General features: G+C 47.5%; 1 protein-coding gene and 1 long non-coding RNA gene across 30 annotated transcripts in view; both read left to right on the top strand.

The window, feature by feature from the left end:
* Nucleotides 1-23,610, top strand: part of KCNMA1 (potassium calcium-activated channel subfamily M alpha 1) — a 739,425-nt gene that overhangs the window by 5,764 nt on the left and 710,051 nt on the right. The gene's annotated exons all lie outside the window — the stretch shown is intronic.
* On the top strand, nucleotides 3,889-7,981 carry LOC131492877 (uncharacterized). Its single transcript, XR_009252324.1, has 3 exons — nucleotides 3,889-4,962; nucleotides 5,539-5,688; nucleotides 7,876-7,981. It is a non-coding gene; the product is annotated as an uncharacterized LOC131492877 (long non-coding RNA).

The raw sequence follows: 23,610 nt of genomic DNA, 5'->3' as shown, positions 1-23,610 counted from the left end.
ACAGACGACAACAAACAGAACTTTTGAACCCAAAGGAACCTCTAGACTCTGAAGTCTGCTGTCCTTGGGTCAAACAACCAGCTAGGGTGACACTGAGACTTGGGCTCATGGCTCTTGGCTGTGGCAAGGCTGGAAGATTGGGGAGGGGCAGCCAGGGAAGTGTCCGTGGATGGGGGCCTGCCAGGACAGCTGCTGTTTTGATGGTGGGGACATCAGTGGACTAGCGTTGACCAGTGTTAACACTGTGGGGCTCCGGGAATGATAGACTGAGAGGGTGTGAAATGTTTGGTCGGAGGGCAGGGCTGGCCAACGTCATACCATTGAGAAGGGAGGACTTTCATCCCGTTACCCCAGTCCAGAGCTCGTAGACCTGTTCCCCTGACAATGCCACAGTTTCCTGGGCAGCGTTCTCTGTAACAGGACCAGCTTTCCTCCCAGTGCTGTTTCCCAAAGTGCGTTCCATGGAGCACTTGTCCTTGCACTTACCTTGCAGAAAATGTTGTGAGTCTTGGCATACCTGAGCACCCCCTTGAAGAGTCAGATTACAGGTGGGGAGAAGCCCTGTAGTAGAGAAATTGGTCAAACTGCTCTTAACCGGGCTCACTTCGAGCAGCCTTGCCTTGCTGTCAAGACTGCTGTGTAGTACCTGAGTCCACCTGTGGCCTTGGGCAAGGACTTCACTGCTCTGTGCCTCAGTTTCCCCATCTGCAAATTGGGGATTGTAACAGAGCACAGCCCTGTGGGGTAGGTGCTCTCTCTAGCCCTATTTTGTAGACTTTCCTAGGAGGACACTGATGACCTAAAGCCTTGGGCTGACTCTGTATCCAGGTGCCCTGGGGACTTATCCAAACATGTGTCAGGAGGAAAGGAAGAGCTGCCCTATCACGGGGTCTGGGGCAGAGAGAATTCCAAGGCCAAGGCCGAGTGGGCCCCTTCTTTGCCTTGCTCCTGTCCTTTTTCCTGGAGGGGGACATTCATTGGGTGTCTCGTGGCACGGAGTAAGTCCTTGCTTTGGGTCCCTCTCTCTGTCCCACCGGGGCAGGAGAAGCGTGCTGCTGAAACTGCCTGGCACTGGATTGCAATGCCGGGACCTCTTTCCCAAAGTGGGCAGCAGGGGGGCCCCAGCTCACAGTGGCAGTGGCCATATGCTAACTTTTGAAACACAGCAGGCAACACCCCCATCTTGGGACTTCAGAGCTGTGGAGTCCCTGGAGGGGTGCCCCTGTGCCTCCAGTGGAAAGGGCTGTGTCTGTGCAGTGATTCTGACCTGCTGGGCCACGTGGGAAATACTGGCCTTCATGGACCCGTGTCTGGGGGTCAGGCAAGGCCAGGCCTCCTGCAGCACCTCTGAGATTCCACAGCCTTTCAGTGCATGGCAGGGAGCAGATCAAAAGTGCTTCCTTTTTTGAAATGCTACTTAAGTAGGTGGAATCCTGGCCCTGGGCACACAGAGAAGGACTCTCCCCCTCCCAGGCAGAGGTGTCTTAGCATTCTGGGTAGAAGTCTCAAGGAATGTTCAGTTGGGATATCAGATCTCTGCTTCGGAGGGCTGGAGAGAGTGTTTGTCTGGTCCCGGGGCTTGTCACATGTTAATATGCATAAGAATCATCTGGGGTAGCCATTAAAAATGCAGCTTGTGATTCCGACAGAAGGTCCAGGGTCGGGCCTGAGATTCTGCACATCTGACAAGACATGGGGGAGGGCAGGTGCCTATGTTGTGCAGGCCACACTTTGAGTAGCAAAGATCTGGATCATTCCCCACCCTCCAGTCAGTCCCTCCCTGAAAAAAAAAAAAGCCTATTTTTTTTTTTTTGCTTTAATTTAATTTTTTTTAATTTACATCCAAATTAGTTAGCATATAGTGCAACACTGATTTCAGGACTAGATTCCTTAGGGCCCCTTACCCGTTTAGCCCATCCCCCCTCCCAAAACCCCTCCAGTAACCCTCAGTTTGTTCTCCATATTTAAGTCTCTTATGTTTTCTCTTCTTCCCTGTTTTTATATTATTTTTGTCTCCCTTTCCTTATGTTCATCTGTTTTGTCTCTTAAAGTCCTCCTATGAGTGAAGTCATATGATATATGTCTTTCTCTGACTAATTTCACTTAGCATAATACCCTCCAGTTCCATCCATGTTGTTGCAAATGGCAAGGTTTCCTTCTTTTTGACTGCCAAGTAATACTCCATTGTATATATATGCCACATCTTCTTTATCTAGTCATCCATCAATGGACATTTGGGCTCTTTCCATACTTTGGCTGTTGTTGATAGTGCTGCTATAAACATGGGGGTGCACGTGTCCCTTCGAAACAGCATACCTGTATCCCTTGGATAAATGCCCAGTAGTGCCATTGCTGGGTCGTAGGGTAGTTCTATTTTTAGTTTTTTGAGGAACCTCCATACTGTTTTCCAGAGTGGCTATACCAGCTTGCATTCCCAAAAAGCCTATTTTTAAATATGGAAATTCCCAGCTCTTCCGCGGTGGGGAGGGATCCTGTGCCAGGACAGCCAGGTCGGGACGACTCCGCACAAGCCCCTTGGAGCCTCTGCGGTTCAGACTGGGCCCTGACTGCTAACACCCACTGTTCGGGTGCCTGCTCCCAAGGAACCCACAAGAGCTGTTGGTGGAGGGTTGGGTTGTGGCGGCCAGAGCAGTGGTCCGCAGAGATGCAGGGTGGGGTGTGTGCGTTCCCCGCCCATCAACATGCGGGTTCCCCCTCTCGCCAGTTGGTCACACTGCAAGGGGCTAGGCTTCTCGAGGTCCAGGATGGCAAGTCTGCCAAACCAACTTCTTGCAAAATTAAAGGCTGGTGGCGTAGCCAGGCCTGCGCTGTGGTGATGCTCCAGGAAGCCAGCTGCTGGCTGGTCCCTCTAGAGTGTTTGAAGTCCGTGGACAGCAAGACCGCCAGCCCGATTTTCCACAGGGACCTGGGTGGGTCTTCCCAGATGGAGGGTTCAGCTTAAAAGGGTTGGACTCAAGACCGATGCTGAGTGTGGGGAGATGGGTGGTGCGGCACGGTGCTGGGCCCCCTCAGCTGCTCTTCTCAGGGGTTCTGTCAGGGGAAGTTGAAAGTCGTTCTTTTGTCACCCTAGCGTATTAGGGTTGTTTGCAGCTCACAGCACCAGGGACCCTGTCCTGGAGCTGTGCTGTTGATGTGGTTGCACTGTCAACGAGGAGCAGTCGGACCAAGCTTTGAGCCCTGAGCGTCTTCAGCGGCCGGAAGGAGGAAGGGCTTAGTGCAGTGGCAAGCACACAGTAGGTCCTCTGTTGAATGTTATGGTTACGATTGTTGTTGTTGATTTTGCTTTTACCACCTGGTGAGTACATACTCTGTGCACAAACCAGGCTGGGTGCTAGGGGAAGAATAAGACCCAGTTGTGACTTTTTTTTTAATGTATATTTTTGAGAGAGAGAGAGAGAGAGAGAGAGAGAGAGAGACAGAGCATGAATGGGGAGGGGCAGAGGGAGACACACACACACACACACACACACACACACACACACACACACAGAATTTGAAGCAGGCTCCAGGCTCTGGAGCCCGACACGGGGCTTGAACCCATGAATTGCGAGATCATGACCTGAGCCGAAGTTGGATGCTTAACCGACTGAGCCACCCAGGGACCCCTTTTAATGTTTACTTTTGAGAGAGAGACAGACACAGAGTGTGAATGGGGGAGGGGCAGAGAAAGACACACACACACACACACACACACACACACACACACACACAGAATCTGAAGCAGGCTCCAGACTCTGAGGTGTCAGCACAGAGACGGATGTGGGGTTCGAACTCATGAACCATGAGATCATGACCTGAGCTGAAATGCTTAACCTACTGAGCCACTCAGGTGCCCCCCCCGGTACCCTGCCCCACTTGTCACTTTCATCTGATAGGATGAGAGGGAAAAAAACAGTTATCTTCTCATGGGGTGTGCAGTGTCTGGTCTTGGAGTTGCCTGTGAGCCCCTCCCTCGAGGGCAGGAATTGAGTCATTTAAGTATATGTTGGAAGGGCCCTTTTTATCACAGTTAGCTGGGGGCCGGGTGGGAGTGTAGTAGGTGCAATTATGTTTTGCTCTTTTTTTCTGGGTAATTTGTTAGGAGCTGTGGAGAAAGTCTGGGTGAAAGGGATGGGCTTGATTTGGTGACACGATGTTTGAGTCATTCCTGGCTTTCAATTATTCACGCCACCCAGGTCTCTCTTGGCCAGCGGATAACAAGGATTTAGTTCATGATGAGCAGCTGTCTGCGAGGTGGGTGAGTCAGGCAGGGGACAGGAGGGGAGCTTCAAAAGAATGGAAATGGAATTTGCTTTGTTTCAGCATTATTTGGTGATTGTCTTTGTCTTGTTGCCAATTTGGAAATGTAATTGACACTCCAGGTCCTGAATGGATGTACTTAACATCCTCATCTCCCTGTAAGATCTCATTACCTGTATGACTAATGCTTCTTTACCTGGCCAAACGCGAAATTATTTAAGACATCTCATTTACTTTCTGTTCTCTGTGCTGTTTCACTGGGCTCCCTACCATGTTTTCTGAGGGACCCAGATCTGGCTGACTCTGGACATGTGAAAGCTAATCAGCAGACATGCCTGTATTCCTTTCTTCGCGCCTTCCTTCTGCTTTTCGCCCTTTACTTCTTTTCTTCCTTCTGTAGTGACTTTTGCTAAGTCTGGGAGCAGAGAGACTGAAGTTGGCAGGTTAGTGGACAACAAACAGGAACTTGGTCTCACGAGTTGAGAAGCACATGGTATTATGAAGTCACAGAGGTGGAAGGGAGATTTGGGCCTGGATTCTACTTCCTCCCCGGTGCCGGTGCTGGGAGCCCTGTGCCCCATCATCATTGGGGATGGGGGTGTTCATGATCTCCTGAGGCCACTGTTTCATGGAGGACAAGCCCACCTTAGAATGAGTGGAGAGAAAGAGTTTTCTCCTTGCACTAGCCCCTCTTTGCTTCTGGTCTGTTTCCATGACACCCAGAGCCAATCTCAGTGGAGAGTAGATTTCAGATTCTAAATCCAGCCCAGGGAGGCCAAGAGCTGGGTGGTGGTTAACGGCAGCAATGTTGTGGAGGGGTAGAATGCCCATAACGGTGTTGCTCCTGTGCAGGCCACTTTCTTTTTCTCTTAATGACTTGCTGGTGTCCTTCACCTGGGGTAGTGAGAGTTTTCCTTGTCCTATTCCCCGAAGTTTGGAAGGTGGCCCATTTTGGCCGTTGGTTCTGATAGTTTGAACCTCCAGGATGTGTCTGGTCTTGTCAGACACTGCGGGTGGAGGTTTTGGCTGTCCCCGGGCCATCACGTCACCTCTTTGTCAATGGTGCATGCACTGTGTTCCAAACTTCAGCTTCCTTCATAGTTTAGTGCTGGTCTTGGCTGGGAGCAGATGTGAATCAGGGGCCATGCCAAGAATCCAGATGTAGAGTGTGGATCCTTTGTTAAGAAGCCGGAGGTGGACTCTGCTTTCTAGGTGTCGGCTCTTCCCAAAGGGCAGAGAGCAGATAGTGATCTGGGGCCTCTTTTTGTACCATTTAAGGACGGCTGCTCCCTAGAATCAAGGCTTGTCACTCCCAACTGCTCATCTTACGCCTCTTCTCTGGGCTTCCATATACTACTTCTGCCATTTCCCCTGGTCCGCGGAATGGAAGGAAACCAGAAAAGGAAGGAGAACATGCAAGAGGAGAAGGTGAGGGAGAGTAGGGGGGAGAAGGAGATGTTCACACCAAGAAAAATATAATTTCCTTTCTGGGAGCTAGACGTTGGGTAAATATATAATTGGGTGGATTTTGTTTTTAGTTCCTGCACCTTTGTCTTAACGAATAAGTCATGACAAGTGACCCCACCCCCAAAGAGAGAAGTGTTATATAAAGACCGGTAGAAAGAGTGTTTTCACTGTGGGGAGATTTTGGCTTTTCCAGTGAAAAGCATTGTCTGGTTAACTGATAGCATGGGGCCCCGCGTGGCCTGTGGCCCAGATCCTGGGAGTCACGGGGCTCCGTGGGGGTCTTTTCTATGTACATGTTACACAGGAGCAGAGTTCTGCCCCTCTTCAGGAGCAGTGGCTGCATTGATTTATTTTCTCTTCATGTGACTTTGGAGTATAGACCCTTTATAGCTCTGGAAGGGGAAAAAGTGGGCGTCTAATGATGATCAAGTGGAAAACTGAGAGAAAGGACTCTCAGGCTTGGAGGAAGGTTTGGAAGATGACAGGGTTTATCCAAGTGCTGGGGAGTTTCGTGACCAGTATTAGCTGGCTACAGCTTTGTATACATTTTTTTTTTCTTTTCTTTTTGCATCTGGGAGCATTTTCCTCATAGTGTTTAAAGGAATTGTTTTAGCTACCCATGCATTATGGCCTTTCGTCCTGTGGATTGTGTCAGCCACAACTGCTCAGGTGTAAGATTCTCAACGGGCATAGGAATGGTGTCTTTAGCTGAACCTACAAGAGAAGTCAGTGGTTTGCCTCAGTATTAAAAATGGCATCCTTTCCTCAAGCTCGGGTGCAACCCTATTTTCCTTGTAAGGTTTCTTTGTTTTTTTAAACTAATATACTATTAGTTTCAGATATACAACATAGTAATTTGATTTTTGTATATATTGTGAAACAATCACAATAAGCCTAGTTAATATCTGTCACCTTACAGAGTTAGAGATTACTTTGTCTTGTTCTGAGACCTTTTAAGATCTACTCTTTTAACAACTTTTGAATATGCAATACAGTATTATTGATTATAGTTGCTTTGCTACACATTATCCCCCCATGACTTATTGATGTTATAAGTGGAAGTTTGTATCTTTTGATTCCCTTTACATCATTTCATACACCCTGCATTCCCAGCCTTTGGCAACCACCAGTCTGTTCTCTATATCTTTGAGCTTGGTTTTCTTTCTTTTTTTTTTTTTTTTCCCTTTCTTTTTGGTTTCCACATATAAGTGACATCATATGGTATTTCTTTTTCTCTGTCTGACTTATTTTACTTAGCTTAGTACCCTCAATAACATCCATGTCGTGGCAGATGGCAAGATTTCATTCTTTTTTTATGACTAAATGATACTCCATTGTCTGTGTGTTTGTTTGTTTGTTTGTTTCTTTCCTTCTCTCTCTCTCTCTCTCTCTCTCTCTCTCTCTCTCTCTGTCTCTCTCTGTCTAAAATAACATTTTCTTTATCCGTTCCTCCATTGATGGACACTTAGTTTGTTTCTATATATTGTGTCTTATAATTAATACTGCAATGAATATGGGGGTGCAGATATCTTTTTGAGTTAGTGTTTTTGGTTTCTTTGGAGAAATTCCCCAAAGTCGAAATGCTGCATCATGTAAAATGTAAAAATAGTAGCTCTATTTTTAATTTTTTGAGGACTCTCCATACTGTCCCCACAGCGGCTGCACCAGTTTACATTCTTACCAACGGTGCATGAGGACTCCCTTTTCTCCACATTCTCACCAGCATTTTTTATTTCTTGTCCTTTTGATAGTAGCCATTCTGACAGGTATGAGGTGGTATCCCATTGTGGCTTTGATTTGTATTTCCCTGATGATGAGTGATGTTGAGCATCTTTTCATGTACCTGTTGGCCATCTGGATGCCTTCTTTGGAGAAGTGTCTATTCAGATCTCCTGCCCATTTTTTAAATTGCATTGTTTTTGTTTTCTTTTATTATTGGGTTATATAAGTTCTTTACGTACTTTGGATATTAACTTCTTATAAAATACATGATTTGCAAGTATTTTCTCCCATTCAGCAGATTGCCTTTTCATTTTGTTGATAGTTTCCTTTGTTGTGCAAAGGTTTTTTTTTTTTTTTTTTTTTTTTTTTTTTTTTTAAGCTTGGTGTAGTTCCACTTGTTTATTTTTTTGTCGCCTTTGTTTTTAGTGTCAAATCTGATACATCACGACCAGGACCGATTTCAAGGAGCTGACTGCCTGGGTTTTATGGTTTCAAGTCTTATATTCAAGTCTTTTATCCATCCATAAGATTCCTTTTTTTTTTTTTTTTTAAATTTTTTTTTTCAACGTTTTTTATTTATTTTTGGGACAGAGAGAGACAGAGCATGAACAGGGGAGGGGCAGAGAGAGAGGGAGGCACAGAAGCGGAAACAGGCTCCAGGCTCTGAGCCATCAGCCCAGAGCCTGACGCGGGGCTCGAACTCACGGACTGCGAGATCGTGACCTGGCTGAAGTCGGACGCTTAACCGACTGCGCCACCCAGGCGCCCCATAAGATTCCTTTTTTAACTTCAGTGTTTTATACTTTTGTCCTTAATCCTAAAGGCAATGTATGTTCATTGTAGAAATGCACAGAGAGGCATTAGGAAAAAGAAAAAAAAAAAAAAAAAGAAGGAGACCTCACACCTACTAGGATGCCTACTATAAAAAAAATAACAGAAAATAACAAGTGTTGGCTAAGCTTTGAAGATTTGGAATCCTTGTACACTGTTGATGGAAATATAAAATGATGCAGTCACTGTGGAAAAAAGTATTTGTGGTTCCTCAAAAAAAAAAAAAAATTAAAAATTGGATTGCCATATGATTCAGCAATTCCACTTCTGGAGACCCATGTTCCTAGCAGCATAAAAGCCAAAAGGTGGAAGCCGCCCAAATGTTGATTGACAGATGAGTGAGTGAACACAATGTGGTCTGTACATGCAGCGGAGAACCACGCAGCCTTATAAAGGAAGGAAATTCTAAAGCATGCTACAACATGGATGAGCCTTGAGGATGTTACGCTAAGTGAAAGGGGCCAGACACAAAAGGACAAATACCGTATGATTCTACTTTATGAAGTACCCAGAATAGTCAAAGTCATAAAGACAGAAGTAGAATGGTGGTTACCAGAGGCTTTAGGAAGGAGGGCAGTGTGGGCAATGGGGCGTTGTTTAATGGGTACCAAGTTTCAGTTTTGCAAGATGAAAGCATTCTGCACAACAGTGTGAATGTACTTAATACTACTGACCTGTACACTTAAAAATGGTTAAGATGGTTAAGTTCTATGTTAGGACTATTTTACCATACAGGAAAAAAAAGAAAACAAAAGGAGAAAGAAATTGCTCCAAATCCTCCCTCCTGGAGATGACCCCCCATTATCTTCAGGTACATTTTCCTCCCAGACACATTCTCCACCGTGGTGCTTGTGTTTGTCATTGGGGCAGCTAGTAATTTTCCTCTAAGGGTTGGTAAGTGGGAGTCCCCTGAGAAGTGCCCAGCCTGGCCTTTTTTGCTTGAGGTGCTGTCCACACTGACAGCAGAGCAGACAGGACAACTGTCCCTCTGCTGGCGGAGTCTGATTTGATGGTATCTGTTCTGAGTGTGAAATTTTTTTTATTAAAAAATTTTTTTTAATGTTTATTTATTTTTGAGAGACAGAGAGAGGCAGAGCAGGAGTGGAGCAGGGTCAGAGAGAGAAGGAGACACAGAATCCAAAACAAGCTCCGGGCTCTGAGCTGTCAGCACAGAGCCTGATGTGGGGCTCGAACCCACGAACCATGAGATCACGACTTGAGCCGAAGTCAGATGCTCAACCGACTGAGCCATCCAGGCGCCTCTGGATTTTTGATTTTAACACACAAGTGGCTCTGGTGTCTTAGGCAAGTCATTGTCCCTGGGCCTCAGTTTTCACTGTGTAACGTGTTCTCAGGTTCAGTGATTTCAAGAGCTAGCCATTTCTACAGTCAGATTCTTTATCATTTGTGCCTGATAAAGAACCCAGTGGTAAATCATTCAAGGTAAATGGGCAGTTCTGGTTCTATTATAAATCACAAGATTGAAATCTGACTGATGTGTCCCCGAAACATCAATGTTGACTTCGATGAGATGGCATATTTGAGAATCACAATCTGAGGACAGAGGCCCTTTTGGAAATATCATCAAACTTGTCATTAAAAAAAAAGTCTCGGAAGTAGTATTTTGTGACTCTGCTATTACTTCGAAGGAAATAGCCACATCACTTATTGAGGTTTTAGTTTTAATTTTGGGGGTGGAGGCCAGGTTGAAAACATCTTAGATTATAGACTGTAAGTGGTGTGCCATGATAGGCTGGCTTGGTTGAGGTTAGGCATAAAAAGAAACGTCTCATTAAAGAGGAGGTCACACAAATCAACCTACTTTGATGCTTTTCTTTGACTTGCCCCAGAAGGCAACCCCAGGGTGAGAATGTTCATCTGGGCTCTGTTCCATGGAGCATTTCAGCCACGAGAAGTGGGAGGAGATGCCCAGAGCTTCTGTGGCAAAGGAGCGAGTGTCTGAAAGGATGATCCCCACATCCCAATGATTTCTGAAATAAAATCCTCCCCACCCCCAAATCGTAAACAACCAGCACATCAGAACGTACTGAATAGTCTTAGGTTACATAACATCAATTAGATCATGCTACAGGGGCCATGTATTACATTTTAACTCGTCACAGATACATTACGTTAGCACTTCACAGATCCACAGGGTCCCAGGCAGCTTTGGGGTATTATTGAGTGAATTGGTGATTGTGTAGGACTTGACGAAGCCCAGACAAAAATACTTCTTTAGATTTTTCCGTATTGTCGTTACACTCTTATTAGGGGGTGCAGACATCCTGCAAATACTTCTTACAGAATAAGCTAAAAATTTAGTGGTTATTGTATCGGTTGTACTGAATGGTTGATTTATGGCCGTGAACCAGATGCGACAGATTTTTAAAACTCCGGGAACCTTTACATTTTCCAGTGACAGGCAGTGCAAGCACTATATTTTTAATTGGTCCCTTCTTTTAAGTCAGGAGCTGAAATGTTATCATGCAAATCTCTCCTGAGTTGCATGGAAACTAATAAAATCACAAAGGTTTCTATTTGTACGCTATGAACACAGACTGTAATGAAGCCGAAACAGCGATCTCTAGGGGATGATGCTATTTAAATGCTAGGCAGGGCTTTGAAACGATTCTAATGGTGAAGAGAGAAACCAGCAAAGGGAGTGGGTCCCGTTCTTTCCTCCCTACCTCTCAGTGCCTGTTCACCCACGCTCCTCTTTACTTCCTGACCTCAGAAAGAATTAACTTAGAACAAAGACCTCTAATCTCTAGTACATCCTGTCTGTTACCTGTTGTAGCAAACAGCAGTGAATTCTCAGACATTCTCTCTTAGCCACTTTCTCTTCCTCCTTAGTCATTGCATTGATCCTACACTTAGTGGTGCTTTTGTTTTGGTAAGTCTATGTGAACTGGAGTAATTGACTTCTTAGGGGAAAAAAAATGGTAACAAACTTTTTTTTTTTTTTTTTTGAGTAGTTACTATGCATCAAGCACTGTCTTAAGCTCCTTATGTTTATTATGTTATTTAACTTTGAAAACACTCCTATGGGGGCACTCAGTTGGTTGAATGCCCGACTCTTGAATTCTGGTCACATCATGGCCTCATGGTTTGTGAGATCGAGTCCTGTTGTGGGGCTCTGCACTGAGCATGGAGCCTACTTGGGATTCATTCTGTCTCTCTCTCTCTCTCTCTCTCTCTCTCTCCCTCCCCCTCTCCCCCTCTCCCCCTCTCCCTCTCCCTCTCCCTCTCCCTCTCCCTCTCCCTCTCCCTCTGCTCCTCCCTGCCTCATGCTCTTGTGCTGATTCTCTCTCAAAATAAATAAACTTAAAAAAACAGTCGTATGGAGTAAGCACATTTATAATCCCTGTTTTGTACATCAGAACAGTGAAGCATAGAGAATATGTGTGAATTTGGATAATAGATTTTGAGTCCTTACTATGTGTCTGATGGTTTCTAAGCCCTGCGTGCGTTATCTTATTTTAATCCTCACAACACCCCAGTGAAGTAGGTGGTGTTATCAGATTAGGAAACTGAGGCATGGAAAGTAGAGTAATTTTCCCGGGGTCACACAGTGGTGAGGGGCCAAGCCAGGTTTAAGTCCTGGTGGGCAGGCACTGGACCTTGCACATCTGACCCTTGCACTGTCCACATGCAGGTGTACCACCTGTAGTGGTAGATTGGCTCTGCTTAGCTCATCTGTGCCACAGAGTGAGGGAAAACATTAGGGCATAGATAGATAGGACTGAAGAGAAGGGTTGGTGTGTGGAGACTCATGTACCATCCCTAGATGAGGTGTGAGACCCCTTGCACAAATTCCGAGAATTCTGTACTATGACTAGAAATGAACCTTAAAGATTATCTAGTCCTTTTAATCTTTCTAACTCTTGCTTTTCTTTGCTGGAACAAAGTCAGGTATGCTGTGTGCAGTTGTACAGGTTGCTCACTGCACAACTCTAGGGCTGCTATGAGATTCATATCAGATAATACATAATTAGACTTTTAACTATGACCCATGTGCCATACATCTCTCTGTGTTGGGGGGTATTTGGAGGCACAGAATAAATATGGGGCATTTTTCTGAGTATCAGTCTTCCTTTAAGTTTTGAATAAAACCACTTTTTTTTTTTTTTTTTTTTCCTGAGGTAGCCTCCACAACCAACGCTGAGCTGGTGCAGGGCTTGATCTTACAACTGTGAGATCATGACCTGAGCTGAAATCAAGAATCAGACACTTAACTGACTGGTCCACCCAGGTGCCCCCCAAACCACTATTTTTAATATTTACACATACATGGGAGATATTAGGACTACGATGCAGAATTCAGGCATATTTTTAAAAGCTCGAGGTGTGTGTGGCGTGTGTGTATTTGTGCACGCATGTGCAGGAGGGCATGGAGGGTGGAAGAGTCTGACACCCCCAGTAAAGCCTGATCATTAGACTATGAACCTGAGCGTCGTGATGTGGAATGAGTCCCTATTCTTCCCACATACAGTTTGCTCATATCTCAAACTCTGAAACTGTGTTATTAAAAGAATGGGACTTCTATGAAAAGCACGTAACTATATCTGAATTCCCTGATCTGTTATAAATAAAGTGCATTTCAGATGTCGGTGGGGCAGAGAATTTAATCTGTGCACTCAGAAGAAGGTAGTGCTAACTCATTCAGTGGTTATGAATCTTCCCTTGCCTTAGAAAGATCGATTCCTTGCCGCTCTCCACCTCCAAAGCCTGGAAATACATTATTGTATCACAACATGGATTTCTTTCTAGACCATTGGGTATTGTGGCCTTGCGTCTGCCAGACCCTGTGCACAATATCTGGAAGCAGGAGACGAGCTGGTCAGTCTGTGAATCTTTATTATCCTGGCTATCCTTTTCCCAGGGATACAGATTTGCATAAGGCATTGTTTCCTCTCGGGCAACGCCAGTAGCCACGTTGTGTGATTCCAGGGCCACCATCCACATCATAAGTGTGAACAATGCCCCTGGAATTGTGCAGTGTGTGCCTCACACGTCCATACATGTGACTTTTCTAAGTGTCTAGCTGGGCTGGTATACACTTACATAAGAAATGAAGAACAGGGTAAGGCCCATAATTCTTAATGGCCAAATAAGTAAGAGAAACATTAAGAGCTTGAGATCCAGAAAAGGTGGAGAACACTGATGATTGGTCAGAGAGGAGGTGGCCAGACAGGGACCACTGGGGGGATGTGGGGGTGTGAGGGTGAACCCAGCCTTCCGATCCCTAGGCCCAGCTCCCGGGACAGGCTGTTGCCATGACTTCTGACGACGGTGCAGCTCCTGACGTGATGTAGGAAGGCTCCCAGGCCCCCACATTCGTTCTCAGCACGAGCCTTTGAGAAGAGTGAATGCTTGGGTGCCAGCCCGTGTGTGCCCCTAGGGCCTGTGCACGAGGAATAACAGGACCCAGAGGATGTGGAAAAGGCCTCTCCAGTGCCAGCTGTGCTATTTTTAGCTCCCTCCCACGGCCCCTGCTGTCCCCAGGTGTTTGTCAGCAGAGCATCCGCACCTATATGGAAAATGGCAGTCGGAGCCCAGGCTGGCCCGGTAGGCCTCGGCAGTCTCGCTCCTGGGCCCAGGCGGCCAGGCCGGATCTCTGGGGCTGGCAGGCTGCTGTGAGGGTGGTTGCATAACTGGCCTTTCTGCCGGTCGTGGTGCCTGCTGGTTCTGGGTGAGGAGGTCGGGCCAGAGTAAACAGGTCTACACTCCACTGCCCCTCCCTGAGCGCTGGTGCACTGGACAGGCTCACGGGCCTGGTGATGAGCTGGCATAGTCAGTGGCTGCTTTGGCTCTGGAGCGCTACCTGACCCTTGCCGCCGAGTGCCTAGGGCTGAGCGGCATGCCTGGACTGGGAAGTGTGCAGACGGCCTGGTCTGGTCCAAGGGCGGTCCAGGTGTGGTGGAAGGCTGGGTGTGACCTCAGGGATGGCCCACTCCTTCCCTTTTAACTCTCCACGTTGCCTCCCCCATCCTTTGAGGCGCGCGGTGCACTTGCCTGCTGTGTCACCTTCCTCCTGCAAAGCCTGTTGCGCTCAGCGAGCCAGGCCTCGCTCTGCCTCTGACACTCTCCGCCGTTTGTCCTCCCTGTCCTGTGTGACCACCACCCGTCTGATGTTTCTTGTGGACGGGGCTGGGGATTCTCCTTTTTTGACCTCCTGTGCCTCTTCTGGGTGGTCCTGAATTGTGGGCGGTGAGCGTTGGCCCATCAGTAATGGTGTGGTGGCTTGTCCTCTAGCAAGGTCCTTGACAAACCAAGGCTCCTGGTATTCATGTTCTTGGGTGTTCCCTTGCTTTGAATCTGGACCGTGACTTGCTCATCACCAGTAGAATGAGGTGGGGATGACTATGACTTCTGAGATTAGGTCAGAAGAACCCTTCCAGCTTCCCTCTTGGTCCCTCGGAACACTGGCTTTTGAGAAGGCAGCCATCGGGTATAAGACATCTGATTGTCCTGAGACCACCGTGCTGTGAGGAGTCCGGGCCACAAGGAGAGGCCTGGAGGCTGAGATGCTACATGGAGGTGGGGACGGGATGGAGAGACAGACTCTCCAAGGAGCACCAAGGCAACGGACGTGGTGGGAAGAATCCGTCCTGGAAATGGGTAGTTGAACCCCAGCTGACATAATCAGAGATGAACCAGCTAGCTCATTCCTCCCTGAATTCCTGACTTAAAAAATTATAAACAAAATAAAACAATTGTTTCAAACCACTACATGTTGAAGTGATTTGTTGTGCAGCAATAACTAGAACAAACAACGACCATTTAGGGTGGTCCTTCTGCGAGATCCAGTTCATAGTGCTTTCTCTGGGTTCCTCTTAGCCTCTCTTCCCCAGCCTCTGCCGGCCAGCCACACAGGACTTCCTGCCTGTCAAGGATGATCTCTGCTCCGCCTGGAATTCTCTTTCCTTGTCCCTCCTCTCCTGTTCCATTTATCTGGCACCTGTTATCCAGAGATGTGCTGGTAAGTGTTTAATCTCTAGGAAGAAACCCCTATTTGTAGCATTTGTCCATTCCTGTGGCGTAAATACACCCACCGTGGCCGTTTTCAAGATACCAACGTGATGTTGCAGGACACGGAGGCAGGCGTCGTCGCCCCCATTTTGCAGGTGTGAAACTGAAGCGCAGAGGGTTTTCCTTTCTTAGGGAAGTCATGGCAGGCATGGATCCTGGGGTCCTGGCCTCAAAGACCATGCTGTTTCCAGTGCCCTATGCTGTTCTCGTGAAGAGCCTGTGCTTGACCCTGAGCCCAGGTGGCATTGCTGCTGGGCTGTCTGCTGTCTTCTAGACTAGTGGTCCTTCCACTACTTCTCGTGAGCTGCTGCTCGCTTTTCCTCATGCTTACCATGCCAAACCAGTCACAGCCGCCGATTTCTCTCTTCAGCCACATTATGGCATCTAGACTCTGTGAGGCAGGCAGTGGTCATGGAAGCAGTGAGCTCACAGGGACCTGGGAGTCCACCTGGGGGCTTGGTTACTTGTGTGCATTTGTCAGGCCAGGCCAGCTATGGGGTGTGTGGGGTGGGAAGGGGTGGGGGCTCGTTCCACACAGTCGTTCAGAGACCCTGGCTCCTTGCACCCGTGGATGGCCCTGCCGTCTTCTAGGGCACTCTGACAGTCTCTGCTGAAGCCTCTGTATCCAACTGACAGCTGGGGAGTGAGAAGTAAGGATCCTGAGGTGTGGCTTTGTGGGAGCGGTCCTGGAAGCCGTTCACATCACTTCTGCCCACATAGTCCGTGGACCAGAACTCAGTCACATGGTACCCTAACACCTTAACAGCGATAGATCCTGAGAATTGCAGCAGGGCGCCCAGGGGGAGTGGGAAGTAGATCTGGAGAATATCCAGACCGCAGAAGGGGCTCCAGAGTGCCGTGCTGGGGGGAAACTGGGGCGAGGGCTTCTAGAACTTACTAATCACACTGGATGTCTCCTGGTGCTGCTAAGGGTCACGAATGGTGTTAAGCACGCCACATGCTTTATGTCCCTTATTCCTCTCAAAAAGCCCATGTTGTGGGTGTTATCCCATCCCCCTCATCCCCATTTTCTAGGTGAGCAAACACCGAGCCGTGCAGTGGTTACGGCACTTGGCCGAGGGGTGTCACTGAAGAAGTGGCAGGGCTCCACTCCAACCCAGGGATTTCTGGCTCCAGAAAACCTTCTCGTCCCTGCCATCAGCTTGAGAGCCACTCTCCTTCTTACACACTAGAGCAGAGGGGCCAAGGGGCTAGAGTGCCCCATCTCTCCCCCTTCCAAAGAGGACGGAGAGCTCAAAGGCGTCTTGGCTGTTGCCAGATGAAGTTATACCTTATTCTCCGCCGTGGTGACGTGGAGCATTGACAGCGGTGGCCTGTGCTCTGCCCTGTGACCCAGAAGCACCGTCTGCCCCTCAGTTCTCTTCCACTTGGAGTATTACTCTGAGTGGCTCTGTGCCTGGGACATCCAGAGTGTAATGGAGGCAGAGGCTGGTTCCCAGGTCCCTCATCGTCCCCCCTGCAGTGAAGTGCTTCACCCTTGGAAATGTCTCTTCCCTTTAGCCCATTCCACACAGTTCAAATTTCATGTTTTAGCAGACTGAGTTCAAGTTCAAGAGTTCACTGCCGAGACAACAGGGGATCGGACGTGAGTAATAAGGAGAGTAATGTGGCTGCTTTTCTCAAACCCGGTGGACCAGAGTGTACATATCCACAGGAGCATCTCTCATTCCACTTAGTGCAGGGTTGTCGTCAACATCATGCCCTCTGGAGGCAGACTGCTTGGCCTCAAATCATAGTTCTGCCACTTGGTGACTTTTAGACCTTTGGCAAGTTGCTGAATCTCTCCGCACCTCAGTTTACTCACCTGGAAAGTGGGACTAATCATAGTAACCATTTTGTGGATTTGTTAGGAGGATATGATATGTGTTAATTGCTTACAGTAGCACCTGCTATGGGACAGGTGCCATATAAGCGTCCATTATGATTGTTACTTCGCTTTGGTTACCTTTGGAGGCTGTTTTCCTAGCATGGACCAGGACAGTAGCTTATGTGGTCACTCTGTCTTCCGTAGTTCTCCACTCTAGGGGACCCAGCTTCTGGAGGGATAGCCGGCATGTCTGGCCACCTGCTAGAATGTAGCCTTCCTGACGTCTGGGACTGTATGTCCATCTTTGCATCCATAGTATTTGGGGCACTGGAAGGCTTCTGCAAAAGTTGCCTGAGATATTGTCCCCATGCTGAGAACTCCAAGACAGGCAACTTTTTATGTTTATCCCTGTTTCCTTAGCAACCTGCAACACTGTCCAGCATCACAAAATGCTTTTTGAATAAATGCAGGACTGAAAGAACAAACGGTTTCATTCTTACTTGGAAAACGAGGGTCTGTCTTTGGCAACAGGCTTGTTGATAGCATCCGTGCATTCTTTTGAATGTTACTGGGGTGACATCTCTTGGCATTTGAAAGTCAATATGATTTTAGGAAACTGAGGTAGTTTGCAGGCGAGTATAATGAATAAGAGAGGAAGCCAATGTGGATAATGTATTTCTGGTTCCCCAAATGTGTAATTATGATGTACTGAATCTCAAAGTTCTGGGTGGCATGTAATTGACCTCTGTAGGTGACTTCCAAAGAAAAGTTCCAAAAATGCCTCGAGTTTTGGCAGCATTGGAGTAAATGTGTGATCCCTCCTCCCCTCTCTCCACCACAGAGGGGCAATACTCATGCTGCATGTTAACTTTCCTCTCTTAAATTTAGGCTTGTGAGCATTATAGCCTAGCCTTGGAGTACAACAAAGCCAGGCTTGAATCCCAGCGTTACTTTTGCACTAGTTAGGTGGGTTTGGACAGTTCACTTAACCTTGCCAGGCTCACTTTCTTCATCAGTAAAATATGAATACTAAAAATATCTACTTCATAGAATTTTTGTGTGAGTAAAATAAGGTGGTCATTATGAGCACTTAGCACCTCCTAGATGCCCAATAGATGGCTTCTGTTCAGTTGAGGTTGAGTTATTTTTGACCTCTCTCCTCCATCAATAGCCACAGTGAGGATGAGGTAGGAGGCAGGGATTCCTTGCCTCCTACATGGTAGCCAGGGGCCAGCGGAGTACCAAGATGGTATCTCAATGGTGAGGTGGTGACATTTCCTTTGGATACTACATATGATGGTAGAGCTTAGGGTGGAAGAAAGGCTATTTTCCCACAGTCACTGAGTTAAACAAATATTTTTATCATTAGCAAGTTGTTCCACATTGGGCCAGGCTGTGAAGAGGATCCCAGGGACATTAGTCATGGTGGGACTTCCTTGGGGGAGCCCCCAGTTGAGTTGGGACTGGGTGAGGGACAGACATGGGTGTTCTTTCCTCTGCTTGCTGGGTGACATGGAGGGGTATGGGATATGGGCCACAAAGATCTGGGCTTAGCTCTCGCTAAGTAAGTGGTCCTGGGCAAGTGGTCTACCCTCCCCAAGCCTCAGCTTTCCTTGCCTGTAGGATGCAGACCGCAGAGAAAGTTCTACCTAGCACATGAGAGATACTCAGTATATATATATACTCAGTATATACTCAGTATATAGAGTAATGGTATATACTCACCATTTTTTTTTTTTTTTTTTACAGAGCCAGGTGGAATTATACTATTTAGCAGAAGTAGATCTATTCAAGTCTTCCGTTGAGCCCTCCTTATACAAAGTACTGTGTTAGGTAGAGGGTAGAGATGAGCTCTGGAGGATTCCACATTGCTTCACTTGCCCAGCTCTCTGGCTAGAGTGTAAGCTCCTAATAACGGATCCTTTAGGCCTGGGCAAACTGTGGGCCTCATGGTAATCCTCTGTATCCCCAGAACCAAGCATGCGGCATGACACAAGATAGCCACCTGGTAGACATTGGTGAATGAGTGAACAGATGGGCGTTAAACTCTTGCTGATGAGCTGACTAATATTCCACACTGGCTAAAATTGTATTTTGGGCACTGAATCTCTTTCTTGTCTGTGGCTTCTTGAGCACTGAGGGTATTTAATTATCTCTGGAAGCTGGGATGGAGCCTTCCAGGCCACCTTCCCCAGGCCCTGAGCAGACAGGACGCCCATCCAGTCTGGGCAGTGGCAGGGTGTGGGTGCCTGCAAAGGTAGCCTCTCCCTGCTCTGTTTGCCAGCGGCTTGGCCAGCTTCCCCCAAAGAAAGGGCATTTTGTATGCTTTGTTTGTCTAAGTGTTGGACAGCAGCTTCCTACCTGCAGACAGTCTTTGCCTGTGTTTGATAAAATGACAGATTTGTGCTTTTCTTCTCCCCGCTTTCCCCCGTCCATCTCTTTCTTTCATTCCCTGTGGGAAGGGGACTCTGTCGGGCCAGCCACCAGCCATCAAGAGAGGAGCCAAGTCCCTCATCCCACAGTGCTGAACCGAATTGCAGCAAATTGGGTGGAGGAGGCAGTTTTAGCTCAAATGCAAACATCCTGTCAAAGAACAGAACGATTATAGTTTTTGCTGCACACGGGGAATAACAGCACAGAGGTGAATCTCGGCATGTGTTTATTGCTAATTAACCCCTTGGTGCACACTTGCATTCCGTGTGAACCGGCCTGCAGCCTGGACGACCTCCTCTGAGGAAGGCCCCTTGGCAGCCAAACTCACTTGGCCAAGATATCTTCATGGGCTTCTTGTTTTACTTGCTACCCCCATTGGCTCTGACTTCAGACGAAAGCATTGTTTTGGGACCAGATAGCTTTGAGTTCTTTAACAAGGCACAGGGTGTATTGGAAAGAGGCACAGATTACCCCCAAGGGTGGGGCTGGTCAGTTCCGGTCAACCAGAATTTATTGGGATCCTGGAAGTTTTAAACCTTGTACTGTGATGGGGCTGGGGGGAGGTTGGGGCAGAAGGGCTGCCATTTACTGAGAGCTTAGAACGTGTCTGCAGTGTGTCATATTTCTGAGCTGGCCACTTTGCGTTGCAGCTGGTAAAATTCTCACAGCAGCCCTGAAGGGCAGGTGTTTGGGAGGAGAGACCCAGAGAGGTTAAGTAATTGCCCCAGGGTCACATAGGCAGCCCAGGCGGTAGAAGGCACAGAGTTTGAGAACTTACAGTCCTATCGTATGGGCAGAAGTCCCAGGTTGTAACTTAATTCCTGCAATAAGCAATAATTAGGCACCTATTGTATACCTGGGCACAGGGCAGGGGATCCAGAAATAAGTCAGCCTCTGCTTTGTCTTCTGGGATGGTCTCTAGAGAACTCCTTGAAGGATAAGAAGAAATCTGCCAGTCTTTGGACTTTCAATTTCTAAACTGAGGTCTAAATACATATAGGGCATGCACAGAACTTAATGTAGAGGTTGGTGGTTTTCTTTTTTTTCTTTTTTTTTTTTTTACATATGTATGCACCTTTCTAGCCACCAGTCCTTGGAGGCAGGAACCCCACATTACGTTCTGTGTTCAGGCAGAGCGATGAGATACAGACCTTGAGCGCTCTGAGGGATTCAGAGGAAACGGAGCTCAATGCACCCGCACAAATTTGGTTTCTATCATAAGGGGAAGGAAGATGAATATTCATGTATCTTGATCTCTTTTTGCATCATTGCATCTTGCTTTCTCTGGATTTGAGGCTCCCCACCTGCCCCTGGGTTCTGTGGAATAAGTGTTTCATGCATCACATCTCTACTGCATCGGGAAGAAAAGAAATTGGGGGAAGAGGAACTGACTGAATCCTCGAGTAGTTTAGCCAGCTTGCTGTGCATGACCGGGAATGGGTCTGGGTCTCTGGCCATGTACATGGAATATGGACATGAACTTTGGCATTTGCGGGAGCGAGGCAAGGCCTGGGGCTGGACTCTGGTGTGCTGTTCAGTCTGTACGTTCTTGGATGGTGGAGGGAGTGAGTGGATCAGTGTAGGCCCCTGTGTGGGAGCAGAGGGGGCCAGGAGACACTAGAAAGCCACCAAGACTTTCATCTCTTTTTCCCTCAAACTCTTTTAGCTTTCACTTTGAATTGCTTAAATCATATAAGGAGGCAAATACAGGCTTTACTGTCTTGTGGCCCTGGCTCTTGCCTTCCAGATTAGGTTATAAACTCCTCTGTCAGCTTATAACCATGGTGCCTTGTTCTTACACTTTCCTCTTGCCTACCTCATCTTGTCTGGGCACATAGTAAACCACCTCATGAATAATTGTTGTGTGCATTGATTTTAGGGTCTTTGAGGGAGTTGTCTATGGCTTGCCATCAACAGGGATGTGGAATTGAATTATAAGGTTATAAGCCGGTATCTGCTTATAAGCCAGTAGTGTTCATCTTTAGACATTAGGATGAATAGCATTGACCTTGGTGAATAGCATAGGAGAAGTTTGGAAAAAAAGTCACAATAGCTCACACGTTTAGGGAACTATGTGCCAGGCCCAGAGGGAAGGACTTTATGTAACTGAACGAGTTGTGATGCTTTTGATAGTAAGTGGAAGGAATCCTGACTTTAACTATCTTAAACATTAAAGGGACTTCATTAGTTCATGTAACTGACAGGGTGGGTGACTTCAGGTGATGCTTGATCCAGTGGCTCAGTGTCTCCAAGGACTCAGTTTCTTTCTGTCTCTCCGGTCTACTTTCCTTACAGGTGGCCTCATCCTGAGGCTGCATTGCCTCTGGGTTCCCAGATGGCTTCCACAGTTTTGGAGGGCACGTGCTCTTATGTTCACACCTGCAGGAAATAGAACACCTTTGTCCCAGAATTCCTTGCACTGGTCCTGAGGGTCACTCTCACTGGTCAGGCTAAGGCAAGGCTGTGTGGTCAGTGTCCCTAGAACCTTGATGACCTCTAAATGGAAAACAGGGTCTGTGAGGAAGGGAGAAGATGGACATTGGGAAAGCAGTCAACCAAAGTTTTCTACAAGTGATGGTCGAATTTCATCCTCACAACACCTTTTTGAGGCTGGCACAATTATTACCCCCATCTACACATAGGGCAACCAATGTATAGAGAGACCAAGGAATTTGCTTGAGTCCATACAGCCCGTGGCTCAAGCCAGGAATGAGGCTGGGCAGTCTGACTCCAGAACCTGCAGTTCTGACCACTTCATTGCATTATTCAATGGGTCTTCTCTTTTTTTAGTTGAGATAAAATGTATCCTTTTAGGGTGTACAATTCAGTAGTTTTTAGTATATTCACAAAGTTGTGCAACCGTCACCACTATTTGATCCCAGAACATTTTCATCACCCTAAAAGGAAGCCCTGTACCCATTCAACAGGCACTCCCCCGTCCCCTCCTCCGTTTACGTCATCTACTTTGTAGCTCTGTGGGTGTGTCTAATCTGGGCATTTCATATACATGGAATCACAGAATGTGTGGCCGTTTGTGTCTGGCTTTTTTCACTTAGCCAGTGAGTTGTTTTTGACTGGGATCTGCTGTGCTTGACCTTAAGGATTCTCCATTCCCATCTTTTCTGTCTTGAAGTGGATGGGGCTGTTGGCCGGGGAAGAAAGAGATTCTGTGCTAGTGAGAGGCTCTCACTCTGCAGGTGGGCTGTTTTGGGGGAGCCACCAGACTAGGGTTTTGTGAGGACAGGAGTGGGCCTTTGTATCCCGGCGTCTCCTGGATATGCACGGTGAGGGTTCATTCTGCATTCTTGAGCACCCCCATGTGCCAGGCACTGTGTGAAGCCCACCCAAGGAGAACAGCAAGGAAAAGGGCTGGGGAGGTGGGGAGCGGGGTGGGGGGGTGGGTCAGATAATCAACAATCAGTCAATAAATGAATGAGATCATTTCTAGGGCACAGTGGAGAAAACAGAAGAGGGCGATGGGGTTGAGGGTGTTTGAGGGGCCCCCTTAGTCGGTGACAGGGAAGGCCTTTCTTTTTTTTTTTTTTTTCTTTTTTAAAAAATTTTTTTTTCAACGTTTTTTATTTATTTTTTGGGACAGAGAGAGACATAGCATGAACGGGGGAGGGGCAGAGAGAGAGGGAGACACAGAATCGGAAACAGGCTCCAGGCTCTGAGCCATCAGCCCAGAGCCTGAGGCGGGGCTCGAACTCACGGACCGCGAGATCGTGACCTGGCTGAAGTCGGACGCTTAACTGACTGCGCCACCCAGGCGCCCCAGGGAAGGCCTTTCTGAGGAGGCACTCACTGAGCTGAGACCTGCCTTAGGGGAGAGGTGGCCATGCAGGATTGGGGCAGCGTGCCCTAGGTCCAGGGTGTTGGGGCCTAGCCCAAGGGTGGGGACATGGGTGGCAGTCAGGCTGATTGGAATGATGGTGACTGCCACCTCATTTCTGCTTTTCCTGAATGGTTCCTCCCTCTTTGGGACCTTTTCCTCTGCCCTGGAAGGGTTTGATCACTGTCTAAAGGTCATGGCGACA

The sequence above is a fragment of the Neofelis nebulosa genome, chromosome 13, assembly GCF_028018385.1.
Source record: "Neofelis nebulosa isolate mNeoNeb1 chromosome 13, mNeoNeb1.pri, whole genome shotgun sequence".
Taxonomy (NCBI): Eukaryota; Metazoa; Chordata; class Mammalia; order Carnivora; family Felidae; genus Neofelis; species Neofelis nebulosa.
Note: the sequence above shows the minus strand (reverse complement) of the source record. Positions and strands in the feature narration are given on the sequence as shown.